This window comes from Callithrix jacchus, chromosome 6 (genome assembly GCF_049354715.1).
Source record: "Callithrix jacchus isolate 240 chromosome 6, calJac240_pri, whole genome shotgun sequence".
Taxonomy (NCBI): domain Eukaryota; kingdom Metazoa; phylum Chordata; class Mammalia; order Primates; family Cebidae; genus Callithrix; species Callithrix jacchus.
The window spans coordinates 28,053,512-28,077,461 of record NC_133507.1 but is presented as its reverse complement, the minus strand read 5'-3'; the positions used below and the strand labels follow the sequence as shown (position 1 = coordinate 28,077,461).

Here is a 23,950-nt window from a genome sequence, read left to right as displayed (position 1 = left end):
TATTCAGGTTGGCTGGTAGTCACGGACCAGATCACATATACAGGGCAACCCACCCCTAGGCAAACCCTCGGCCTCTCCCATCTCCCCCACATCATTGCTGAGCAGCAGCCAGAGGCGTGAACCAATTCTGAGGAAAACTGGGTCCAATAGAAATATTTACAAATAACCAGGGGGCAGGTGTGCCCCTGATTGGGAATCGTGAGGGAATTGGGTACCAAAAGGCCCTTGGCTCCCAACTGCCCTGGGCCCTGGGGTGGACTTAGCACAGGACCCAAGAGGTGGCTAGGGCACTTGGAGTTGGCAGAGAGGGCCTCCTGGGAGAGCCTTGAAGACCCTCAAAGGGGTCCTGCTGGTGCAAAACTCTGCCTGGGGCCATGAGTCTGAGGGGAAGGCCCCCCCTTCTGACTCGCCATGTGACAAGACAGTGAGTCCTGGATCCCCTCTATCCCTGGAGGGTCACACAGGGAGCTGAACAGGAAGGACCCACCAGGAGGGGGTTGGGCATCTCGCTGTCCTCCCAGGGCTCCGTGAGTGACCCTGCAGAGCCAGCGTCCCAAAAAGTCCCTCCTGGGAACTCTGTCACCTGGGTCTTCACCAGGGGACAGGCCCTAGTTCTGCTCAGAAGCATCAAGTCCAACTTCAGGAAGGGGTCACTGTCCACACCCCCAGGTCCAATCAAGGGATGGTAGGAGGAGGGAGATGAGGCTGGGGCCCCAGCTCAGGACAAGCAAGCAAAGCAAAACACTGGACTCCACAGAAGCTGGTGACAGGAAGGGGGTGGCCTAGGCCCCAGCATGGTCCCCACACCAGTGTTCAGGTCGGCTGGCCCCTTGGTACCCAGGGCCACCTTGTCTGAGTCAGGTCACCACAGGAGTCTGAAAGAGCAGGGGTAGGTGAGGCTTACATGCTGAGCAAGGGGTGATGGAAAGAGGGCCAATGTGGTGGCCACAGGTGGCCTTGGGGATGGGGCACGGATGGACGCAGGCAGTCCATCCCCGGTGGTCCGGCGGCTCTTCATGCACTCTGTACAGTGTGGGGCAGGTGGGCAGGGACAGGGCCATCAGTCTAGAGGCTGCAGGCCTCCTGGTCCACTGAGCACTTCCTCAGCTCCTTGCCCAGCTTGGGGGATGGTGGGGCGGGCATGGCAGGAGGGGATTCGGGCAGGTGCAGGACGGAGTTCTCCCCTGGCTGCACTCCCAGGTAGGCCTTGACCTTGTGGTGCCAGGCCGGGCCTTGCCGTTGCTGAAGTCGACGACGTGGCACTCATAGGTGACTTCATCCATGGGCTTCACCCGGGACAGGCGCAGCTTGTGGGAGATGTTGCTGCCCACCACCTTGACCACCTGGGGGTGACAGAGAGACCATGACCCATCCATTGGGTGACAGAGGGAGAGATGAAGAGTGTGGGGGTCCCAGGATCACAATCTAGGGCTGGAGCCCCAGAAACATGCTCACAAGGGCGCACCAAAGTTTGCACAAGAGTGAGTTAAATTGCAAAAAGGTAAAGCAACTGACATGTCCATGAACAGAGCGCATAACTAAGCAGTGGCTGGTTCCCTGCATGAAGCACTGCAGAGCGGCCCAAAAGACGGAGCTGGAACGAGGTGCATGAGCTCAGTGGCAGAGAGCAGGGCAAAGCTCTCACTGCTGCCTGCCCCCAGTGATGCCATTTATGTAAATAAACATGCAAACCTACTCTGTAATTATTTGGGGGTCTTCCAGGTGTGGAAGTTTACAATAGACCGAGGGAACACCGGGGCCTCCACACAGCAGTGGTGGACTCTAGGGAAGAACACAGGGGAGAAATAGACCTGGGGTAGACAGCAAAGCCAAGTCTTCATTTAATCTGAAAGTTTACATTTCTTAAAAAAAATAATAGAGGGGCCTGCAGTCCGAGCTACTCAGGAGGCTGAGGTGGGAGGACTGCTTGAGCCCAGGAGTTTGAGGCTTGAAGTGAGAGCCATGATCCCATGAATGCACCTCTGTTGTGAACTGAACGCAAGCCCGGGAATCTCGTCCAGCGAGAGGGTCCCAAACCTGGAACCCGGAAAAAAAGGAGAAAGGAAAGAGTGAGGTCTGGAGGGCTGGCTTAGGCTATGTCCAAGCAGCAATTTTATTTTTGCAATACATTCCATTATATACCTTTCTGAAGTTAATGTTGTTTATGCCAGATCAACATACTTAAGTTACAAGGTAAGCAAGTTAAGCCCACTAAGTAAGTTACGCCCAGTAGGTTACAGTAAGCAAGTTATGCCCAGTAAGTTACAGTAAGTAAGTTACAGTTATGCCCAGTAAGTTATGGTAAGTTACAGTTATGCCCAGTGAGTTATGGTAAGTTATACCCAGTAAGTTACGGTAAGTAAGTTACAGTTATGCCCAGTGAGTTATGGTAAGTAAGTTACAGTTATGCCCAGTAAGTTATGGTAAGTTATACCCAGTAAGTTATGGTAAGTAAGTTACAGTTACGATCAGTAAGTTACAGTAAGTTACAGTTATGCCCAGTAAGTTATGGTAAGTAAGTTACAGTTATGCCCAGTAAGTTATGGTAAGTAAGTTACCAAGTGTAAATACTTAAGTTAATATTTTACAACGAATGTAACAAGGGTATAAAATGAACACAATCAAGCAATAAGCCATAAGGAGCCGAAAGTGGACACAATGCCTCCCAAGTCCTCATATCCATAAAGTAACGTCTGCTAATTATTTTGAATAGCATAGTCCCTCTCTTGGTTCCTGCTTTTTCTCAGCTTGACTCCCCCAACCAGGGATCTGTGTCCGGGCTCAAGCTCACCATATGGCGAGGTCCATTTCCTAGGGGCCTCACATGGGAGTGATTTCCACAGGTCTCCCTTACACTTCAGCCTAGGTGACAGAGTGAGACCAGTCTTTCAAAAACCAAACCAATCCCGGAACTTTGGGAGGCCAGGTAGGTGGATCATGAGATCAAGAGATGGAGACCATCCTGGTCAACATTGTAAAACCCCGTCTCCACTAAAAATACAAAAAAATTAGTTGTGCATAGTGGCACAAGCCTGTAGTCCCAGCTACTCGGGAGGCTGAGGCCGAATTGGAGAATTGCTTGAACGCAGGAGGCAGAGGTTGCGGTGAGCCGAGATCCCGCCATTGCACTCCAGCCTGGGTAACAAGAGCGAAACTCCGTCTCAAAAAAAAAAAAAAAAAAAAAAAAAAAAAGAAAAAAACCTGGGCATGGTGGCCGGCACCTGCAGTCCCAGCTACTCCGGAGGATGAGGCAAGAGAATTGCTTGAACCCGGGAGGTGGAGGTTGCAGTGAGCCGAGATCGCGCCATTGCACTCCAGCCTTGGTAATAAGAGCAAAACTCCATCTCAAAAAAAAAAAAAAAAAAAAAAAAAAAAAAAAAACAATTAGCTGGGCATGGTGGCGTGCGCATGTAGTGCAGGCTACTCGGGGGGCTGAGGCAAGAGAATTGCTTGAAGCCAGGAGGCGGAGGTTGCGGTGAACCGAGATTGAGCCATTGCACTCCAGCCTGGGTAACAAGAGCGGAACTCCGTCTAAAAAAAAAAAAATGAGCTGGGCATGGTGGCGTGCACCTATAGTCCCAGCTACTCGGGAGGCTGAGGCAAGAGAATTGCTTGAACCCAGGAGGCGGAGGTTGCGGTGAACCGAGATCGCACCATTGCACTCCAGCCTAAGTAACAAGAGCAAAACTCCATCTCAAAAAAAAAAAAGGTGGCTCATGCCTGTAATCCCAGCACTTTGGGAGGCCGAGGCGGGTGGATCATGAGTTCAAGAGATCTAGAACATACTGGTCAACGTGGTGAAACCCCATCTCTACTAAAAATACAAAAAAATCAGCTGGTCATGGCGACGTGTGCTTGTAATCCCAGCTACTCAGGAGGCTGAGGCAGGAGAATTGCCTGAACCCAGGAGGTGGAGGTTGCGGTGAGCCAAGATCGCACCATTGCACTCCAGCCTGGGTAACAAGAGCGAAACTCTGTCTCAAAAAAAAATTACAAAAATTAGCTGGGCATGGTGGTGCGTGCCTATATTCCCAGCTACTCGAAAGGCTGAGGCAAGAGAATTGCTTGAACACAGGAGGTGGTGGTTGCGGTGAGCCGAGATGGTGCCATTGCACTCCAGTCTGAGTAACAAGAGTGAAACTCAGTCTCAAAAATAAATAAATAAAAACACAAAAGTTAGCTGGGCATGTTGGCACATGCCTGTAGTCACAGCTACTCGGGAGGCTGAGGCAAGAGGATTACTTGAACCCAGGAGGCGGAGGTTGTGGTGAGCCGAGATTGCAACATTGCACTCCAGCCTGGGTAACAAGAGCAAAACTCCATCTCAAAAAAAAAAACCAAATAAACAAACAAACAAAAAATTAGCTGGGCATGGTGGCCCACGCCTGCAGTCCCAGCTACTCGGGAGGCTGAGGCAAGAGAATTGCTTGAACCCAGGAGACAGAGGTTGTGGTGAGCCGCAATCACGCCATTGCACTCCACCCTGGTTAACGAGCGAAACTCCACTTCAAAAAAAAACAAAATGAAAATTAGCTTGGCATGGTGGCGCACACCTGTAGTTTCAGCTATTCGGGAGGCTGAGGCAAGAGAATTGCTTAAACCCAGGAGCTAGAGGTTGCAGTGAGCTGAGATCGCGCCATTGCACTCCAGCCTAGGTAACAAGAGCGAAACTCCATCTCAATAGTATTTCAAAAATTAGCTGGGCATGGTGGCGCGCACCTGTAGTCTCAGCTACTCGGGAGGCTGAGGCAAGAGGATTGCTTGAACCCAGGAGGTGGAGGTTGCGGTGAGCTGTGATCACGCCATTGCACTCCAACCTGGGGAACAAGATTGAAACTCGGAAACTCCATCTCAAAAAAAAAAAAAAAAAAAAAAAGAAGCCAGGTGCAGTGGCTCACACCTGGAATACCAGCACTTTGGGATTCCGGGGAGGGCAGGCAGATCACTTGAGGTCAGGAGTTTGAGACCAGCCTGGGCAACATGGGGAAACTCCATCTCTACTAAAAAATGCAAAAACTAGCCAGGAGCGTGCATGGTGGTGCATGCCTGTAATCCCAGCTACTTGTGAGGCTGAGGGGCAAAAATCATTTGAACAATTCAGGAGGCAGAGGTTGTAGTGAGCAGAGATCACAGCACGGTATTCCAGCCTGGGTGACAGAATGAGACTCCATCTCAAAACATAAATAAATAAAATAAAATAACACAATAAAAAGTAAAACAGTGTAAAGGCTGATTCCAAATATATCAGGATGTTAATAACTATTCACTCCACTTGCAGGGAGTAATGGTGTTTGCTATATTTGTCTTTTTTTTTTTTTTAATAAAAAGAAGGTGTTGGGCCTATGGAGGGGGTGGTGGTGGGAGGGGGCTTCTTTCCTTCCCTGGCCCCTTCTTAGAGCCAAAAAACAAAGCCTGTGGCCCCTGCCCTGCCTGGGCACAACAGTGGAGATCGGTTCCCAGCTGCCAGCTGCTGACCCCCTTCCCAGACAGTTTCACAGGCTCAGGTGAGCAGGCCCCAGACCTGTGACCTACCAGTCTCTATTCTGGAGAGACCACCAGCTGACCTGTTCCTGCCAAGCCCCAGCTCCTAGAGAGGGAAGCCCAGCTTCTGGCTCCAGGTGGGATGCCCCTGCTGGTCATCCCTGCAGTGAGGTGCAAGGATGAAAAGGCACAGCCTCTGTGTGCAGCCTGCAGACATTCCTAAGCCTGTGCCAGGTGCTCATATGTGTGACTTCTAATCATCTCACCAATCTGCTCTGGACTCCCTAGGAGGCCTCTTTCATCAACTCCCAAATGAGAAACTCTTGCTGACCTCATGGCCTTTGTGCGTGCTGGGCCCTCTGCCTGGGTGGGGTTCCCTGCTCATCTTTACCTGCTGGGTTACCATTCATCCTAAATGTCACTTCTCCAAGAAACTGACCCTGCGTCACCACTCCCTCCTATTTCGTGCATAGCAGTCTTCTCATTTTGAATCGTGTGTTTGTTGAGTTGATTTTGGGTTCTCTCCCTAGCTAAACTGTACCCTCCATGACAGCAGGGACAACTTTTATTTTGTCCATGTGGGTGGTTACCACAGAGCCAGCACTCCATAAATAATCATCAACATGTGTTGAATGAATGGGCCCACCCATGGCCTTCTTTCTCCAAGTGAAGTGGTACTCAGATGTCATGCTTTCTAATTTTAAGTCACATGCTTATGATGATAGGGTTTGGCTCTGTGTCCCCACCCAAATCTTACCTTGACATGTGAGGGCGGGACCTGGTGGGAGGTGATTGGATTATGGGGGCAGTTTTCTCTATGCTGTTCTTGTGATAGTGAATAGTTCTCGCAAGATCTGATGGTTTAAAATTAGCAGTTTCCCCTTCATTCCCTCTTCTCCTGCCACCATGTAAGACATGCCTTGCTTCCCTTTAGCTTTTCGCCATGATTGTAAGTTTTCTGAGGCCTCCCCAGCCATGAGGCCTCCCCAGCCATGCAGAACAATGAGTTAATTAAACCCCTTTCCTTTGTGAATTACCCAGTCTCTGGTGGTCGTTCTTTTTTTTTTTTTCTTTTTTTGAGACAGAGTCTTGCTCTGTTGCCCAGGCTGGAGGGTAGTCATTCAATCTCAGCTCACTGCAATCTCCACATCCCAGGCTCAAGCAATTCTCTGCCTCAGCCTCCTGAGTAGCTAAGATTACAGGCGTCCACCACCATGCCCGGCTAATTTTTTCTATAATTTTAGTAGAGACAGAGTTTCACCATCTTGGCCAGGTTGATCTTGAACTCCTGACCTCGTGATCCACCTGCCTTAGCCTCCCAAAGTGCTGGGATTAGAGGGGTGAGCTACTTTGCCGGGTCTCTGGTAGTTTTTTATAGCAGGGTGAATATACATAACAATGCCCACTTTGAAGATGATGAAACTGAGGCTCTAGGCCTCAGATGAAACTGTGCCCAGAGGCACAGACTCAGTGAGTGGTGGAAATGGGAGCAGGCTCCATGCGCTCTCACCCTCCCAGTGCTACAACAGGCCCACCAAGGGCCACCAGTACTGGCAGGGCCACAGGGAAGCGAAGAGGAGTGTGTCCAGCAGCAGGGACTGGCCATCCTCCCTCATGCTGAGCCTTCCCGGCTGCCTATTGTCCCCTATATGAGGGAAAGCCTTCAGTAGAGGCACGGAGGTGACACCCAGGCAGGACTTCCCCACAGCAAGCAGTGGGAAACCCCCCCAGCTGTCCCTCTGGCTATGGGGCACCTCCTCCCTAGTGCCAGGCTCTGCTGCAGCCCATCCTATCCCTCTGACTCCATCACCTCCACCCAAGGGTACAAAGAGGCTCTGCGGTCCTGCATGCTCTCTCCAGTGAGTTAGGAGATGCTGTTGCAATCGGGAGTGAATTACCTCAACATCTGCTTCCCTCATGGATATTAATTATCCTTCATTTGTCAACCCTACAAGGCGCTAATGGAGTAATAATGCAAAGCGCTGGGAGCACTCACTCCTAGGGAGGGAGCACCGAGCAAGGCCAAGCCCTTGGCCCACCCACTCCCATCCCCCAGACGGCAATGAAGGCCTGGACAGCTCCCCAGGCAGCCAGCTTCCTCCTCCCTGTCACCCCTCTCTGCCAACAGACAGATGTGGCCTTCAGAAGCATGAGCTCTTCCTCTCTCAGAGAGGAGGAGGGCAGGGAGTAGTGGAAGGCCAGGCGCTGACCCTGACAAGGAGCCAGCACCCTGGCTTCGGTTTTCTTGAGCTAGATTCGCCCATTCATTTAACAGGCATTTAGCAAATGCCTACTCTGAGCTGGGTGCTAGGGACACCACGGTGAGCCAGCCAGATCCCGGTAATGCTGGCATGAGCTGACGGTCTAATGGAGAACCTAGACCTCTAACCCATAATCAAGCAACTCAGCGAGTGAACTTCCAACAGGACGAAGGGCGAGGACACACGTCAGATGTGACTCCCTCCCAGTCCCTGTGGTCTGTGCCTCTAAGCACAATCTGGAGAAGGCAAATATATTTTCAACAAAAATAATAACAGCAACAGTTGTGCCAGCGGCTAATGTTTATGAAGTGCCTGATTTTTTTTTATTATTTTTTAAAAAGGAGTTTTAATTGATTCACAGTTTCACAGCCTATGTAGGAGGTGTGATACTGGCATCTGCTCATCTTCTAGGGAGAACTCAGGAAACGTTCAGTCATGGCAGAAGGCAAAAAGATAGCCAGCATGTCTTTCATGGCTCAAATTAATAAAAGCCATGTATAACAATCCCACAGCCAACATAATACTGAATGGGGAAAAGTTGAAAGCATTTCCGTGGAGAACTCACCATATGATGCCATTTGCCAATTTGGAACTCTCCAGAGTCCTCACTATCAAGCAGGCCTTCACCAGATATGGCCCCTTGACCTCAGACTTCACAGCCTCCAGAACTGTAAGAAATACATGCCTGATCACTGTGAGATGATGTGATAAGTTTCATCAGTCTTTCTTTTTTTTTGAGACTGGGTCTCGCACTGTCACCTTAGGCTGGAGTGCAGTGGCGTGATCATGACTCATTGCAACCTCAACCTCCTGGGCTCAAGCAATCCTTCAAATTCAGCATCCCCTCCCACCCCCTGAGTAACTGGGGCTACAAGTATGCACCACCACTCCTGGCCAATTTTTATATCTTTCTGTAGAGATGGGAGTCTATGTTGCCAAGGCCGGTCTCGAACTCCTGGGCTCCCCCCATGCTCCTGCCTCAGCCTCCCAAAGTGCTGGGATTCTAGGTGTGAGCCACCACACCCAGCCAAGCTTCATCAATCTTATTTAAACCTCACAATGACCCTATGATGCAGGTGAAGAAACTCAGACAGGTGAAGTGATTTTCTCAAGGCCACCCAGCTGGTGACAGAGTCCATATCTTACCCACCCCTCTGGGAGCCTTCTGAACAGTAAACTAGAGGTGGGTCTTCTCGTGTCTTTCCAAGTCCCCCAACACTCCATGTCTTGGGGAAGCCCAGCCCAAAGCCTCATCAGAGGCCTCTCCCACAGGAGGGGGCCCAACATCCACCTCCAGGAGCAGCCTGTTAGATTTCATCCATTGCGCATTGTGCAGAAAGTCCTTTGGCCCAGCCCTCCAGGATGACTGGAGAGCCCCCGAAGAGAGGACCCCTGCATGGCAGCCTGGCTGTAAATCATAATCACCTCTTCGCAGACATCAACAGGTCTTAGCAGTGCAATTAAGCACCTAATTATGCTGAAATAGACAAGGTTGAGTTCTGTCCACGGCCAAGTTCAGCCTCCTCCCTGCTCGCCCCATGGTCCAGGCTTTTCCCGGCACTTCAGAGACACACCAAGGCCAGCTTACATTGGGCAGGCTGGGATCTTCCAGCCATGCCAGGAAGAATGGATTCATACTCATGATGCCAGCCCTTGTCTTCACATGGCCTCCTGGCAGAGGTGGTGGCCCCAGGGAAGGTGCTGGGGTGAGGAATGGGGGTCTGGTGGATTCTGCCCCAGGCTGGGCCCTGCAATCAGCCTCTGTTAGCTCCACCCTGCACTTTACCGGCCCCTCAGCATGTTCAGAACCCAACTCAGGGTCTTCCCAGACCTGGGCCCAGAAGGCCCTACCATTCCAGCCAAACTGCAGTCACCATTTCTGTTTTCCTTCCACGCTCTGCACACTCCACCCCTGAACCCACTGACCTCTAACTGGACCATCACTGGACCCCTTCCCCTTCTCTCCAGAATCCACATCCCCCAGCCCTGGCCAAAGCAAGGTCCCTGCTTCTCCCATCTGGGCCATCACCCCAGCTTCCTCCTGGGTCTACACAACCTTCCAACCTCCTCTTCCATGACAGCCAGACTGATTTTTTCAAAAAATTTTAACTTAAACTCTTTGATGGTTCCCATGGTGGCTGACAAGGCCCATCAAGGTCCCCTCCCAGCCTGCCCCTCAGCCTCATCAGCCACTAGCAATTCCTCCAACGCACACACCCAGCCAAGTTCCCCACCCCTTGTCAAATCCTCCACACTTCAGTGCTCACTTCAAATAGCATCTCCTCCAGGAAACCCTCCTGGCCCCCCAGGCTAGACCAGATCCCCTGTTTCCAGGGTTCTCTGCATTTTGGTCACAGTTGTAATTTTATTTTTTATCCTGCATGATTATAGGATTAACACCCCTCTCCCACATTGGACAGGGAGCACCCAGAGGGCAGGGACTGTGGCCATGATCTTTCCAGAGTCATCTTTGTTTAACTCACCTGCAACCATAAGCCATTTACAGTGATGAAGTCCCCCGGGAAGGGGGTATGTGTGAATTTCACCTTGTCTTAAAATTAGGAAATTTTGGACTGTCTATGTTTGCAAAACTAGTTAAAGGGAAATTAACCTTAATTCTAGCACAGAGGACTTTAGTCAGATAGAAAGAAAAACTTCCAGAACTTGAAAATGGCCAATAAGCAGAAATGTTTGCCTGAGCCACAGAAATGATTTTACCTAATGGTGGAGTCTTTAGCAGGTATAAGCTGCCAAGGGAGATATTTTTAGGCCAAGGTCCTTCCTGGGTCCCAAGTTAAACGAGGTAATTCGTGTAAAGTGCTCGTCCTGGTTCCTAACATATGGTAAGAACTCAATAAATGTTAGCTGCTATATTATTACTATCATCATTATTTTATCACAGATGCCTGTCCTTCCACATAAATGATCTCCTTACGAGAGCAGTGATGTGATCTCAGCTCACTGCAGCCTCTGCCTCCCAGGTTGAAGTGATTCTCCCACCTGAGCCTCCCAGGTATCTGGGGCTGCAGGTGCACACCACCACGCCTGGATAATTTTTGTATTTTTAGTAGAGACAGGGTTTCACCATGTTGGCCAGGCTGGTCTTGGAACTCCTGACCTCAGGTGATCTGCCCACCTCAGCCTCCCAACATGCTTGGATTACAGGAGTGAGCTATCAGATTCTGAGCTTTTATTTTTTATATTTGAGACAAAGTCTCCCCCGTCACCCAGGCCTGAGTGCAGTGGTGTTATCTTGGCTCACTGCAACCTCCACCTCTCAGGTTCCCGCTATCCTCTTGCCTCCGTCTTCTGAGTAGCTGGGATTACAGGCACGTGCCACCACACCTGGATAATTTTTGTATTTTTAGTACAGACAGGGTTTCACCATGTTGGCCAGGCTGGTCTCGAACTCCTGACCTCAGATGATCCACCCACCTTGGCCTCCCAAAGCACTGGGATTACAGGTGTGAGCTACTGCACCCAGCATCTGAGTTTTGTTTTTTAACTATTATTATTGCTATTATTATCTTGCCCGTATCCTGCTCTCTTGCTAGGAATAGGAGTTTTATGAGTCACAAATTCATGTTAACAAGTTTCCACCCTAAGAACCACTGTCATCCACATAGCCTAATCCAAGGTGTTTTCACATATGCCTTCTGCAACAGCTCATTGAGGAAAAGGGAGAGTTGAGGAGGTGGCAGAGCTGGACCCAGGACTCGGCTCCTGGGACACTAAGTGCTGGCCCCACTGTGTCCTCACAGTCCCTATGCAGCAGTCAGCACAGCCGACTCTGAGAGTCTGAATCTTCACAAGGCCAACATGGCCACCCTGACAGGTTCACGAAGCCCTCCCCCCACCAAGCCCCTCAAAGCTCACAGCACTTTCTTACCCTGAACCTTGGACCATTATTTTTTGATCACAGATGCCTGTCCTCCCACATAAACGATCTCCCTATGAAATCCTGAGATTCCACCAGCCTGTAGACTGCACTATTTGGCTTAGACAGTATTTTTACTTATTTATTTATTTTAGAGTCTCACTCTGTCTCCCAGGCTGGAGCGCAATGGCACAATCTTGGCTCACTACAACCTCTGCCTCCTGGGTTCAAGTGATTCTCCTGCCTCAGCCTTCCAAGTAGCTGGAACTGCAGGCGTGTGCCACCACGTCCAGCTAATTTTGGTATTTTTAGTAGAGACGGGGTTTCACCATGTTGGCCAGGCTGGTCTCGAATTCCTGACCTTGTGATCCGCCTGCCTCGGCCTCCCAAAGTGCTGGGATTACAGGCATGAGCCACTGTGCCTGGCCCTTAGATGGTGTTTTTCAAAAAATCTAATTAGATAACAGTAGTTAAAACTCGGCAGAGATTCCATTGAAATCGGGATTTTTAGAAGTCAGGAGAATATGGGGCCTAGGTCCCTGCCTAGCTCAGCTGTGCCCTGTAGACACAGGGTCTGGGTTTCTCAGGCCCCCACAGGAGCTCCTTCACTTGCTCATGTCATGTCACTGGTATGCATATGTGAACAGATATGGTGGCATGTCCACATACAAACATCTGGCCAGGTGTGGTGGCTCATGCCTGTAATCCCAGCAGTCTGGGAGGCTACGGCGGGAGGATCACCTGAGGTCAGGGGTTTGAGACCAGCCTGGCCAACATGGTGAAACCCCATCTCTACTAAAAATACAAAAAGTATATGGGCATGGTGGTACACCGCTGTAGTCCCAACTCCTCAGGAGGCTAAGGCAGGAGAATTGCTTGGACCCGGAAGGTGGCAGTTGCAGTGAGCTGAGAAAAGACAGAGCATGATGGCTCACGTTTGTCATGCCAGCACTTTGGGAGGATGAGGCGGGTGGGTCAGAAGGTCAGGAGTTCAAGACCGACCCGGCCAACATGGTGAAACCCTGTCTCTACTAAAAATACAAAAAACTAAGCTGGGTGGGGTGGCTTATACCTGTAGTCCCAGATGTTTGGGAGGCTGAGGTGGGAGAATTGCTTGAACCTGGGAGGCCCAGGTTTGGTGAGCTGAGACCATGCCATTGCAATCCAGCCTGGGTGACACAGTGAAATTTTGTCTTAAAAAAAAAAAAAATTGCCAGGCACGTAGTCCCAGCTGCTTGGGAGGCTGAGGTGAGAGAATTGCTTGAACCTGGGAGGCCCAGGTTGTGGTGAGCTGAGACCATGCTGTGAGCTGAGACCATGCCGTTGCAATCCAGCCTGGGTGACACAGTGAAATTCTGTCTTTACAAAAAAAATTGCCAGGCACGTAGTCTCAGCTGCTTGGGAGACTGAGCTGGGAGGATCACCTGAGCCCAGGAGTTCTGGGCTGTGTAGTGCGCTATTTCGATCGGGTGTCTGCACTAAGTTTGGCATCAATATGGTGTCCTCCTGAAAGCGGGGGACCACCTGGTTGTCTAAGGAGGGTTGAACCGGTCCAGGTCGGACACGAAGCAGGTCAAAATTCCACTGCTGATCAGTAGTGGGATAGTGCCTGTGAATAAGCACTGGACTCCAACCTGGGCAACATAGCCAGACCCCCTCTGTTTTGTTTTTTGTTTTTTTTTTTTTGAAGCAAAGTTTTCCTCTTCTTGCCCAGGCTGGAGTGCAATGGTGCGATCTTGGCTCACTGCTGTGTCTGCCTCCCAGATTCAAGCAATTCTCCTGCCTCAACCTCCTGAGTAGCTGGCATGACAGGCTTGTGCCAACACGCCCCGGCTAATTTTGTATTTTTAGTAGAGACAGGGTTTCTCCATCTTGGTCAGGCTGGTCTCAAACTCCCGACCTCATGTGATCCGCCCGCCTCGGCCTCCAAAGTGCATGGATTACAGGCATGAGCCACCACGCCTGGCCCAGATAACTAATTTTTAAGAACTTTCTCCTATTCAGGAGACTGTCTCTGCCCATGCTCGGTGACTCAGGCCCAGCCAGCACTTTGGGAGGCCAAGTCAGGTAAATCACTGGAGGTCAGAAGTTCAAGACCAGCCGGGCCAACATGGTGAAACTCTATCTCTACTAAAAATACTAAAATTATATGGGCATGGTCACACACTGCTGTAGTCCCAACTCCTCAGGAGGCTAAGGCAGGAGAATTGCTTGGACCCTGGAGGTGGCAGTTGCAGTGAGCTGAGAAAAGAAAGAGCATGATGGCCTATGTCTGCAATGCCAGCAGTTTGGGAGGATGAGGTGGGTGGTCAGAAGGTCAGGAGTTTAAGACTGGCCCGGCCAACATGGTGAAACCCTGTCTCTAATAAAATACAAAAAACTAAGCTGGGTGGGGTCGCTTACACCTGTAGTTCCAGATACTTGGGAGGCTGATTTGGGAGAATTGCTTGAACCTGGAAGGCCCAGGTTGCAGTGAGCTGAGACCATGCCATTGCAATCCAGCCTGGGTGACACAGTGAAATTCTGTCTTTAAAAAATAAAAATTGCCAGACATGCTTGTGCATGCCTGTAGTCCCAGCTGCTTGGGAGGCTGAGGTGGGAGAATTGCTTGAACCTGGGAGATCCAGGTTGTGGTGAGCTGAGACCATGCCGTTGCTATCCAGCCTGGGTGAAACAGTAAAATTCTGTCTTTAAAAAAAATATTGCCAAGCACATAGTTCCAGCTGCTTGGGAGGCTGAGGTGGGAGGATCGCCTGAGCCCAGGAGTTCTGGGCTGTATAGTGCACTATTCTGATCGGGTGTCCGCACTAAGTTCGGCATCAATATGGTGACCTCCTGGGAGCAGGGGACCAACAGGTCATCTAAGGAGGGGTGAACCGGCCCACGTAGGAAACGGAGCAGGTCGAAATTCCACTGCTGAACAGTAGTAAGATCGTGCCTGTGAATAAGCATTGGACTCCAACCTGGGCAACATAGCCAGACCCCCTGTCTTTTTTTTTTTTTTTTTTCAGGCAAAGTTTTCCTTTTGTTGCCCAGGCTGGAGTGCAATGGTGCAATCTTGGCTCACTGCCATGTCTGTCTCCCAGATTCAAGCAATTCTCCTGCCTCAAAATCCTGAGTAGCTGGGATTACAGGCATGTGCCATCACGCCCAGCTAATTTCCGTATTTTTAGTAGAGACGTGGTTTCTGCATGTTGGTCAGGCTGGTTTGGAACTCCTGACCTTGCCAGGCAAGGTGGCTCACACCTGTAATCCCAGCACTTTGGGAAGCTGAGGTGGCAGATCACAAGTTCAGGAGTTTGAGACCAGCCTGGACAACATGGTAAAACCCTGTCTTTACTAAAAATACAAACGTTAGCCACACATGGTGGCGGGTGCCTGTAATCCCAGCTACTCTGGAAGCTGAGGCAGGAGAATTGCTTGAGCCTGTGAGGCGGAGACTGCAGTGACCCCAGATCTGTAACCTCCTCCTCGGGTTCAAGTGGTTCTCCGGCCTCAGCCCCTCCAGTAACAGAGATTACAGGCGGGCGCCACCACGCCTGGGTTAATTTTTGTATTTTTAGTAGAGATGTGGTTTCAGCATGATGGCCAGGCGGCTGGGATTTCCCCCGCCTCGCCCCAGATCCCCAGGAAAGGCCAGCACGGCCCTCCCGTGGGTGGCACAGAGACAGATGCGAGGAGGGCCCCTCTCCCTGGGAAGGGGCTGGCTGGGTCCAGTCCACAGGGCCCCTCCAGGTGCTGACCTAGGATGGAGTTGAGGTGCGGCAGCGCGGGACACCAGAGCCCCTGCCTGCATCCTGGGGAGCCGGGTGACCCAGGCAGCCCTGGTGAGGCCGCGGGTGTCTGGGCCCTAGGAGGCCCCCAGGCTCCCACAGGACGGATGCGAACAGGGAGGCCGGGGAGGCCCTGCGGCCCTCGGGACTGTCCCTCCAGCCCCCAGCTTTCCGTGGTTTTAAGGGCCCCCTCTGCAGAGGGACAAGGGAGCCCGGCCTGCATGCTGAGGCGCCGCACTTGAGGGACCCCAGAGCTCCGGCCAGGCCGCTTCCTTTGCGGATCGCGAAGCTGGGGTCCAGAGGAGGGCAGGGGCAGGTCCTGGAAGCTCCCGAGGCAAAGAGAGCTGATCTCGGGGCTGGGGTCACAGGGCTCCACTCCTGTGATCTCTAGGGTCCCAGAGCCGGGAGGAGAGACTGGGTGCCTTTCGTCCACCTCTGGGGCTGGGCAGAGGCTCAGCCTGTGCCGCAAGGCGAAGCTGCTTATGTGCAGTCCAAGCCGCGGCCCCTTTAAGAGGGGGTGGTGCTTCAGCCAATCGCTAGGGACGCTGCCGCTGTGCGAGCCTCTACGGAAGCTGAGAGGGCGCTTCCGGCAGAGCCCCCGGCAGAAGCCACGGCGTCGTTGAAGCAAGCGGAAGCCGTGGCGGTGTGGTCGGAGAGAGCGAAAGCGGCGGCCAGAGTTGGCGGCGCGGTCCGGTGGAGCAGAAAAGGAGTCGTGTCTCAGGGAGCAGAAGCTGCGGCGCCCAGAAGTGGTGGCGCGGTCCCAGCGAGCTTCTGAGCAGCGGTGGTGGCTTCCACGTGATGGGGGAGCAGGAGGCAGGTCTCCGCGGTAAGTGGCGGGGCATAGACCCCACCGGGAAGCCTCTGGGCCTCCCTGCTCCTTCCCCGCCGCTCGCTTTTGGGCCCTGACTCCTTGTGGGCATCTGAGCCCCAGTAGTCTGCATGGCGGCGGTTGTGGGGTCCTGGCCGCCCCAGCGTCCGCACCCTGGCCGGGAACGGTGTGCGACCCACGTCCAGCATATAGGAGGGCCTGGCCCAGAGGCTGCGGTGAAGCGCGGGACCTGGGACCCTCCGAGCCCCACGGGCCTCTGAGCTGAGGTCCAGGGTTATTTTGATGTCTCCGGACCTTTAGAAAGAGACCTAGCTAGAGCACAATAGAGCAGGGGACGTCTGTAGTGTCAGTTCTTTGAGGAGTCTCCAGGTATGTAGCTGTTTTCCGTGGTGTGTATTCTGACTTTTCGTTTCCATCTACAGTGTATGAGTGGATGGAAAACTCATACGCTGTAGATGGAAACTTTTCTCGAAAAGCATACCCGCGTTCCTTTTTTTTTTCTTTGGAGACAATCTTGCTCTGCCCAGGCTGGTGTGCAGTGGTGCCATCTGGCCTCACTGCAACCTGCGCTCCCGGGTTCAGGTGATTGTCATGCCACAGACTCCCAAGTAACTGGGATTACAGGCATGTACCATCACGCCCAGCTAATTTCCGTATTTTTAGTAGAGACTTGGTTTCTGCATGTTGGTCAGGCTGGTTTGGAACTCCTGACCCGGCCAGGCAAGGTGGCTCACACCTGTAATCCCAGCACTTTGGGAAGCTGAGGTGGCAGATCACAAGTTCAGGAGTTTGAGACCAGCCTGGACAACATGGTAAAACCCTGTCTTTACTAAAAATACAAACGTTAGCCACGCATGGTGGCGGGTGCCTGTAATCCTAGCTACTCGGGAAGCTGAGGCAGGAGAATTGCTTGAGCCTGTGAGGCGGAGACTGCAGTGACCTCAGATCTGTAACCTCCTCCTCGTGTTCAAGTGGTTCTCCTGCCTCAGCCCCTCCAGTAGCTGAGATTACAGACGGGCGCCAGCACGCCCGGTTAATTTTTGTATTTTTAGTAGAGATGTGGTTTCAGCATGATGGCCAGGCGGCTGGGATTTCCCCCGCCTCGCCCCAGATCCCCGGGAGTGGCCAGCTGAGGCAGGATAATTGCTTGACCCTGGGAGGTGGAGACTGCAGTGACCCCAGATCGGCAACCTTCTCCTTGGGTTCAAGTGGTTCTCGTGCCTCAGCCCCTCCAGTAGCTGAGATTACAGGCGGGTGCCACCAGGCCTGGTTAATTTTTGTATCAGTAGTAAAGACAGGGTTTCTCCGTATTGATCAGGTTGGTCTCAAGCTTCAGACCTCAGGTGATCTGCTGCCTCAGACTCCCAAAGTTCTGGGATTACTGGTGTGAGCCACCGAGCCTGGCCTCTCCTATTTTTTAAAATATTTTCTAGGAATGTTCAGTAAGTGTGAATTTATCTGTGTGGTTTTTAATTAAACCACACACAGTTAGTTAACTTTGTTGGATAGTTAATTTTGAGGACCTTTTATCTGTTGTTCGGTTTTATGTTGCAGAATTGCCTGTTCAGGTCCTTTGTGAAATATTAGATTGTTTTGTTACTTTGTAGTGTTTTTTGTATACAACTTAGATGACAACACATGAATTACATGATTACCTGAAAGTTTTGCCTAATATATAGGGTTTTTTTTTTATTTGGAAAGTAGTTTCTTTGCCATGCTGAAACTTTTCTGGTTGATGTAGTCCACATTTATTTTCACCTTTTATGCATGTAATTTTGGTCATCCATATAAGGAAATAGGTATCAGTTACAAAGCATTTAATTGTCAATGAGGTTTTTCTTCCACGGTGTGTCTTTTTCTCTTTTCAAAGGTGAGCAGAGATTCAAGTGACCCAGAATATATGCTCAACCTGTGTTTTAGTTAAAAATATTTTGTGGTTTATGGTCTTTTGTTCTGGTCTTCAGGGGTTTGTGTGTGTGTTTGTTTTTTTTGGGGGGTTGTGGGGGGTGCAGGGGTTGATTTTCATATATTATGTAAAATCGGGGTCCTGTTTCTCTCTTCTGCATCCAGATAACATTTTTCTCAAAGGCATTCGTTGAGCAGACTCTGCCTTCCACATTGTGGTGGTCTTTATCAAAGTGAGTTGACTATGTCCATGTTTGAATTGATCTTGTTTTGTCCTCCCCATTTTTGTCCACAGTTCTAGGTATTGTTTTTATCCAAGTACTATCTATCTGCAGCATAACTGCAGCTTGGCAGTGTGATTTAATATCGAAGATTGTGGGTCCTCACTTTGATTGTATTTCTCAGGATTCCGTTAGATATTAAGTGTTTTTATGGTTCCCTGTGATTTTTAGCAATATGTATTTATTTCTGTTAACTTTTTTTTTGCAACATAAAGGTGCATAATTAGGGGTACATTTTCACACATATAGATTGAGTAATGATCAAATCAGGGTACTTAGGACCTCAATTCCCTCATAAGGTATTATTTTTGTGTGGAGAGAACACTCAAAATTCTCCTTTCTTGTTTGGAAAAATATAATATTGTTAACTCCAGTCATCAGGCTGAGGAGGAGAACACTCAGATTGATTCCTTTAAGGTTAAGATAACTATGCCTCCATAACCAATCCCTACTCCCCCTCTATCTCCCAGACCCTGGTAACCAATATTGTGGTTTCTACCTCTTTAAGATAGACATCTTAAGATTCAGTGTTTGTCTTTCATGGCCCAGCTCATATTGAACATGTTTTCTAGGTTCATCTCGGTTGCTCCACATGACACTGTTTCATCATTTTGGTGTCCGAAGAATATTCCCTAGTGTATGCATACGAGAGTTTCTTGATCCCTCTGTGGATGGACAGGTAAGTGGAATGTATACCCAGTACTGGGAATGCTAGATAGTATGGTATTTTTCTTTTCTATTCTTTGCAGGACCCCCATCTGTGATTCATACTTTTAATACTCAATTTACGTTTCCACAAAGTTCCCCTTTGTGGAAATTAATATTAGAAGTTGTCTGTTTAAATATTTTAATCTGTTTATATTCATTGTAGTTGGGAGTGAGATAAGATCTGAGTGTGGTTTTGATCTTCATTTTTCTCATGCGTGGTAATGGTAACCACATTTTTGCAAATGTTGCATCAGTTTCTTGTCTGCACAAATATCTCTTCAGGTTATTTGGTTTGGTTATTTTTCTCCTTTTTTTTTTTTTGCAAGCTGGTAGTGTTACTGGCTTGTACCTTTTTAAAAAAATAACTTCTTATTCAACTGAATGTTTGCCCAATCTTTTCTTACAATTTTTAGCATGCTTTTTCAATTTGTTGATTGTTTGTTAGGCACAGACTCTTCAGTTTGACATGGCCCCGAATGTGTATAGTTTCTTGGTTAGTTGTGCTGTTGGTTACTAATGAAGAAAAAACAAAATCACTATCAAAGCAGTCCATTGTCCAGGAGCCACTAAGCGGGGCTATTTATTCATTGATTTATTTATCTATTAATCAATTTATTGAGAAGCAAACTTGCATTTATTTATTTATTTACTGACGTACTTATGGAGAAGCAGGTCACATTTAATTATGTATTTTGAGGCAGATTTGGATTTATGTGTTTATCTACCTATCTATTTAAAGACAGGCTTACATTTACTTATTTATTCATTTAGACACAGGCTGACATTTATTTATGTACTTATATATTTGTGTGCAGGCTTGCATTTATTCATTTTGTTAACTGTGATGATTTAGAGGCTGACTTGCGTTTCTTGATTGATTGATTGATTGGATCATTGATTCATTGATTTTAGACAAATTCTAGCTCTCTGACCAGGCAGGAGTGCAGTGGCACAGTCTTGGCCCACTGCAACCTCCCCCTCTTTGGTTCAAGCGATTCTTCTATCTCAGCCTCCCTTGTAGCCGGGCCCCCAGGAGCGTGCCACCACGCCTGGCTAATATTTTTGTATTTTTAGTAGAGACCGGGTTTCTCCATGTTGGCCAGGATGGTCTTGATCTCTTGAGCTCGTGTTCCACCTGTCTTGGCCCTCCAAAGTGCTAGGATTACTGGACTGAGCCATGTTGCCCAGCCTTTATTTATTTATTTGCATAATTATTGATTTATTTACTTAGAGGCAGGAAGCCTGGATTGCATTTATATATTAATATTTTTACTTATTTAATTATTTTCATCTTAGTATTTTTAAAAATAGAGACAGGGATTCTTTCACCATCTTGGCCAGTCTGGTCTCGATGTCCTGATCTCAGGTGATATGGCCGGTTCAGGCTCCCAATGGGCGGGGGATTAAAAACATTAGCCACCAAAGTGGGGCTGCTTATTTATTGATTTATTTAGAGACAGACTTGCATTTATTTATTTATTTGCTGATGTACTTTTGGAGAAGCAGGTCGAATTCACTTTATTTCTTTATTTGGAGGCAGACTTCTATTTATGTATTTATCTAGCTATCTGATTATTTAGAGGCAGGCTCACATTTACTCATTTGTTTTATTGAGACCCAGGCTCACGACATTTTTTTTATATTTATGCATTTGTGTGCAGGCTTGCATTTATCTGTTTTCTTAACTGTCTGTATAATGATTTAGAGGCAGTCTCACATTTATTTATTTATTTGCTTATTTATTTTAGAGGAAGTCTTGCTCTGTCACCAGGCTGGAGTGCACTGGCCCATTTTTGGCTTCCTGCAACCTCTGCTTCCTGGATTCAAGCAATTCTTCCTCCTTTGCCACCGGAGGACCTGGGACCACGGGTGAGTGCCATTGAGCCTCGCTAATATTTTTGTATTTTTAGTAGAGATGGCGTTTCACCATGTCGGCCAGGATGGTCTTGGTCTCTTGACCTCGTGATCCGCTGGTTTTGGCCTCCCAAGGCACTGGGATTGCAGGCTTTAGCCATGGCCCCTAGCCTTTGTTTATTTATTTACTTTACTTATTTATTTACTTAGTAGTAAGCAGACCATCCTGCATTCATTTATTTTTTAAGTCTATATTTATTTGTTTATTTATTTTCATCTTATTATTTTTTAAAATAGAGACAGGGTTTTTTTCACCATCTTGGCCAGGCTGATCTCGATGTCATGATCTTGGGTGATATACCGGGCTCAGGCTCCAAATGGGTGGGAGATTAAAAGCATGAGCCACTAAGTGAGGTTATTTATTCATTGATTTATTTATCTATCTATTAATCCATGTATTTAGAGGCAAACCTGCATTCATTCATTTATTTACTGATGTACTTATGGAAAAGCAGGTTGCATTTAATTATATATATTGAGGCAACCTTGGATTTATGTATATCTATCTACAAATCTAATTATTTAGAGGCAGGCTTACATTTACTTATTTATTGATTTAGACACAGGCTGACATTTAATTATCTACTTATGTATTTATGTGCAGGCTAGCATTTATACATTTTCTTAACTACCTAATGATTTAGAGGCTGGCTTGCGTTTCTTGATTGACTGATTGATTGATTGATTCATTGATTTTAGATGGATTCTTGCTATCTCACCAGGCTGGAGTGCAGTGGTGCAGTCTTGGCCCACTGTAACCTCCCCCTCTTTGGTTCAAGCGATTCTTCTGTCTCAGCCTCCCTTGTAGCTGGGACCCCAGGAACGTGCCACCATGCCTGGCTAATATTTTCGTATTTTTAGTAGAGACCGGGTTTCTCCATGTTGGCCAGGATGGTCTCGATCTGTTGAGCTCATGTTCCACCTGTCTTTGCCTCCCAACGTGCTGGGATTACAGGACTGAGCCATATCCTCCAGCCATTATTTATTTACATAATTACTGATTTATTTACTTAGAGGCAGGAAGCCCGGCTTCCATTTATTTATTTATATTTTTACTTATTTATTTATATTTTTACTTATTTATTTAATTACTTTCATCTTAGTATGTTTTTAAATAGAGACAGGGATTCTTTCACCATCTTGACCAGGCTGGTCTTGATGTCGTGAACTCAGGTGACTATAGCTGGCTCAGGCTTGCAATGTGTTGGGGCTTAAAAGCATGAGCCACAAAAACCACATGATTATCTCAACTGATGCAGAGAAGGCATTTGACAAAATTCAGCAGCCCTTTATTCTAAAAACCCTCAATAAACTAGGTATTGATGGAACATATCTCAAAGTAATAAAAGCTATTTATGACAAACCAACAGCCAATATCATACTGAATGGGCAAAAACTGGAAGCATTCCCTTTGAAATCCGGCACTAGACAAGGATGCCCTCTTTCACCACTCCTATTCAATATAGTACTGGAAGTTCTATCCATAGCAATCAGGCAAGAAAAAGAAATAAAGGGTATTCAAATAGGAAAGGTGGAAGCCAAATTGTCTCTATTTGCAGACGACATGATAGTATACCTAGAAGACCCCATCGCCTCAGCCCAAAAACTCCTGAAACTGATAAGCAACTTCAGCAAAGTCTCAGGATATAAAATCAATGTGCAAAAATCACAAGCCTTCCTCTACACCAATAACAGACCTAAAGAAAGCCAAATCAAGAATGAACTGCCATTCACAATTGCTACAAAAAGAATAAAATACCTTGGAATACAACTCACAAGGAAGGTAAGGGACCTCTTCAAGGAAAACTACAAACCATTGCTCAACGAAGTCAGAGAGGACACAAACAGATGGAGAAACATTCCATGTTCATGGTTAGGAAGAATTAATATCGTGAAAATGGCTATACTGCCCAAAGTAATTTACAGAATCAATGCTATACCCATCAAGCTACCATCGACTTTCTTCACAGAACTGGAGAAAACCACCACGAACTTCATATGGAACCAAAAGAGAACCCGCATAGCCAAGTCAATTCTAAGCAAAAAGAACACAGCGGGGGGCATCACACTACCGGATTTCAAACTATACTACAAGGCTACAGTAATCAAAACAGCATGGTACTGGTACCAAAACAGAGGTATAGACCAATGGAACAGAACAGAGGCAACAGAGGCAACACAACATATCTACAACCACACAATCTTTGATAAACCTGTCAAAAACAAGCAATGGGGAAAGGATTCCCTGTTCAACAAATTGTGTTGTGAAAACTGGCTAGCCATGTGCAGAAAGCAGAAACTGGACCCCTTCCTGACACCTTACACTAAAATTAACTCCAGATGGATTAAAGACTTAAACATAAGACACGGCACCATAAAAACCCTAGAAGGAAATCTAGGCAAAACCATCCAGGACATAGGAGTAGGCAAGGACTTCATGAACAAAACACCAAAAGCATTGGCAACAAAAGCCAAAATAGACAAATGGGACCTAATCAAACTCCACAGTTTCTGCACAGCAAAAGAAACAGTCAATAGAGTGAATCGGCAACCAACAGAATGGGAAAAAAATTTTGCAGTTTACCCATCTGACAAAGGGCTGATATCCAGAATTTACAAAGAACTCAAACAGATTTACAGGAAAAAACAAGCCCATTCAAAAGTGGGCAAAGGATATGAACAGACACTTTACGAAAGAAGACATATATGAGGCCAACAATCATATGAAAAAATGCTCATCGTCACTGGTCATCAGAGAGATGCAAATCAAAACCACATTGAGATACCATCTCACGCCAGTTAGAATGGCGATCATTAAAAAATCTGGAGACAACAGATGCTGGAGAGGATGTGGAGAAAAAGGAACACCTTTACACTGTTGGTGGGAGTATAAATTAGTTCAACCACTGTGGAAGTCAGTG

General features: G+C 48.2%; 1 protein-coding gene and 1 long non-coding RNA gene across 9 annotated transcripts in view; one reads left to right on the top strand and one right to left on the bottom strand.

The window, feature by feature from the left end:
• Window positions 1–11,603, bottom strand: LOC118154509 (uncharacterized). The gene is made up of 3 exons (XR_004744491.3): window positions 8,502–11,603; window positions 8,308–8,410; window positions 1–1,343 (listed from the first exon to the last, which is right to left on the bottom strand). It is a non-coding gene; the product is annotated as an uncharacterized LOC118154509 (long non-coding RNA).
• Window positions 11,604–15,995: 4,392 nt separating this feature from the next.
• The window catches only part of LOC128932340 (uncharacterized), a 48,084-nt gene continuing 40,129 nt past the window's right edge, over window positions 15,996–23,950 (top strand). For 4 of the 8 annotated variants that reach the window (XM_078329065.1, XM_078329068.1, XM_078329061.1 and 1 more), the window contains exons 1-3: window positions 15,996–16,218; window positions 18,980–19,086; window positions 20,864–20,984. The gene's annotated coding sequence lies outside the window, so the exon portion shown is untranslated. Of the gene's footprint in view, window positions 16,219–18,291; window positions 18,360–18,979; window positions 19,087–20,863; window positions 20,985–23,950 lie in introns of all 8 variants that reach the window. The other 4 variants (XM_078329067.1, XM_078329064.1, XM_078329062.1 and 1 more) reach the window with 3 other exon arrangements.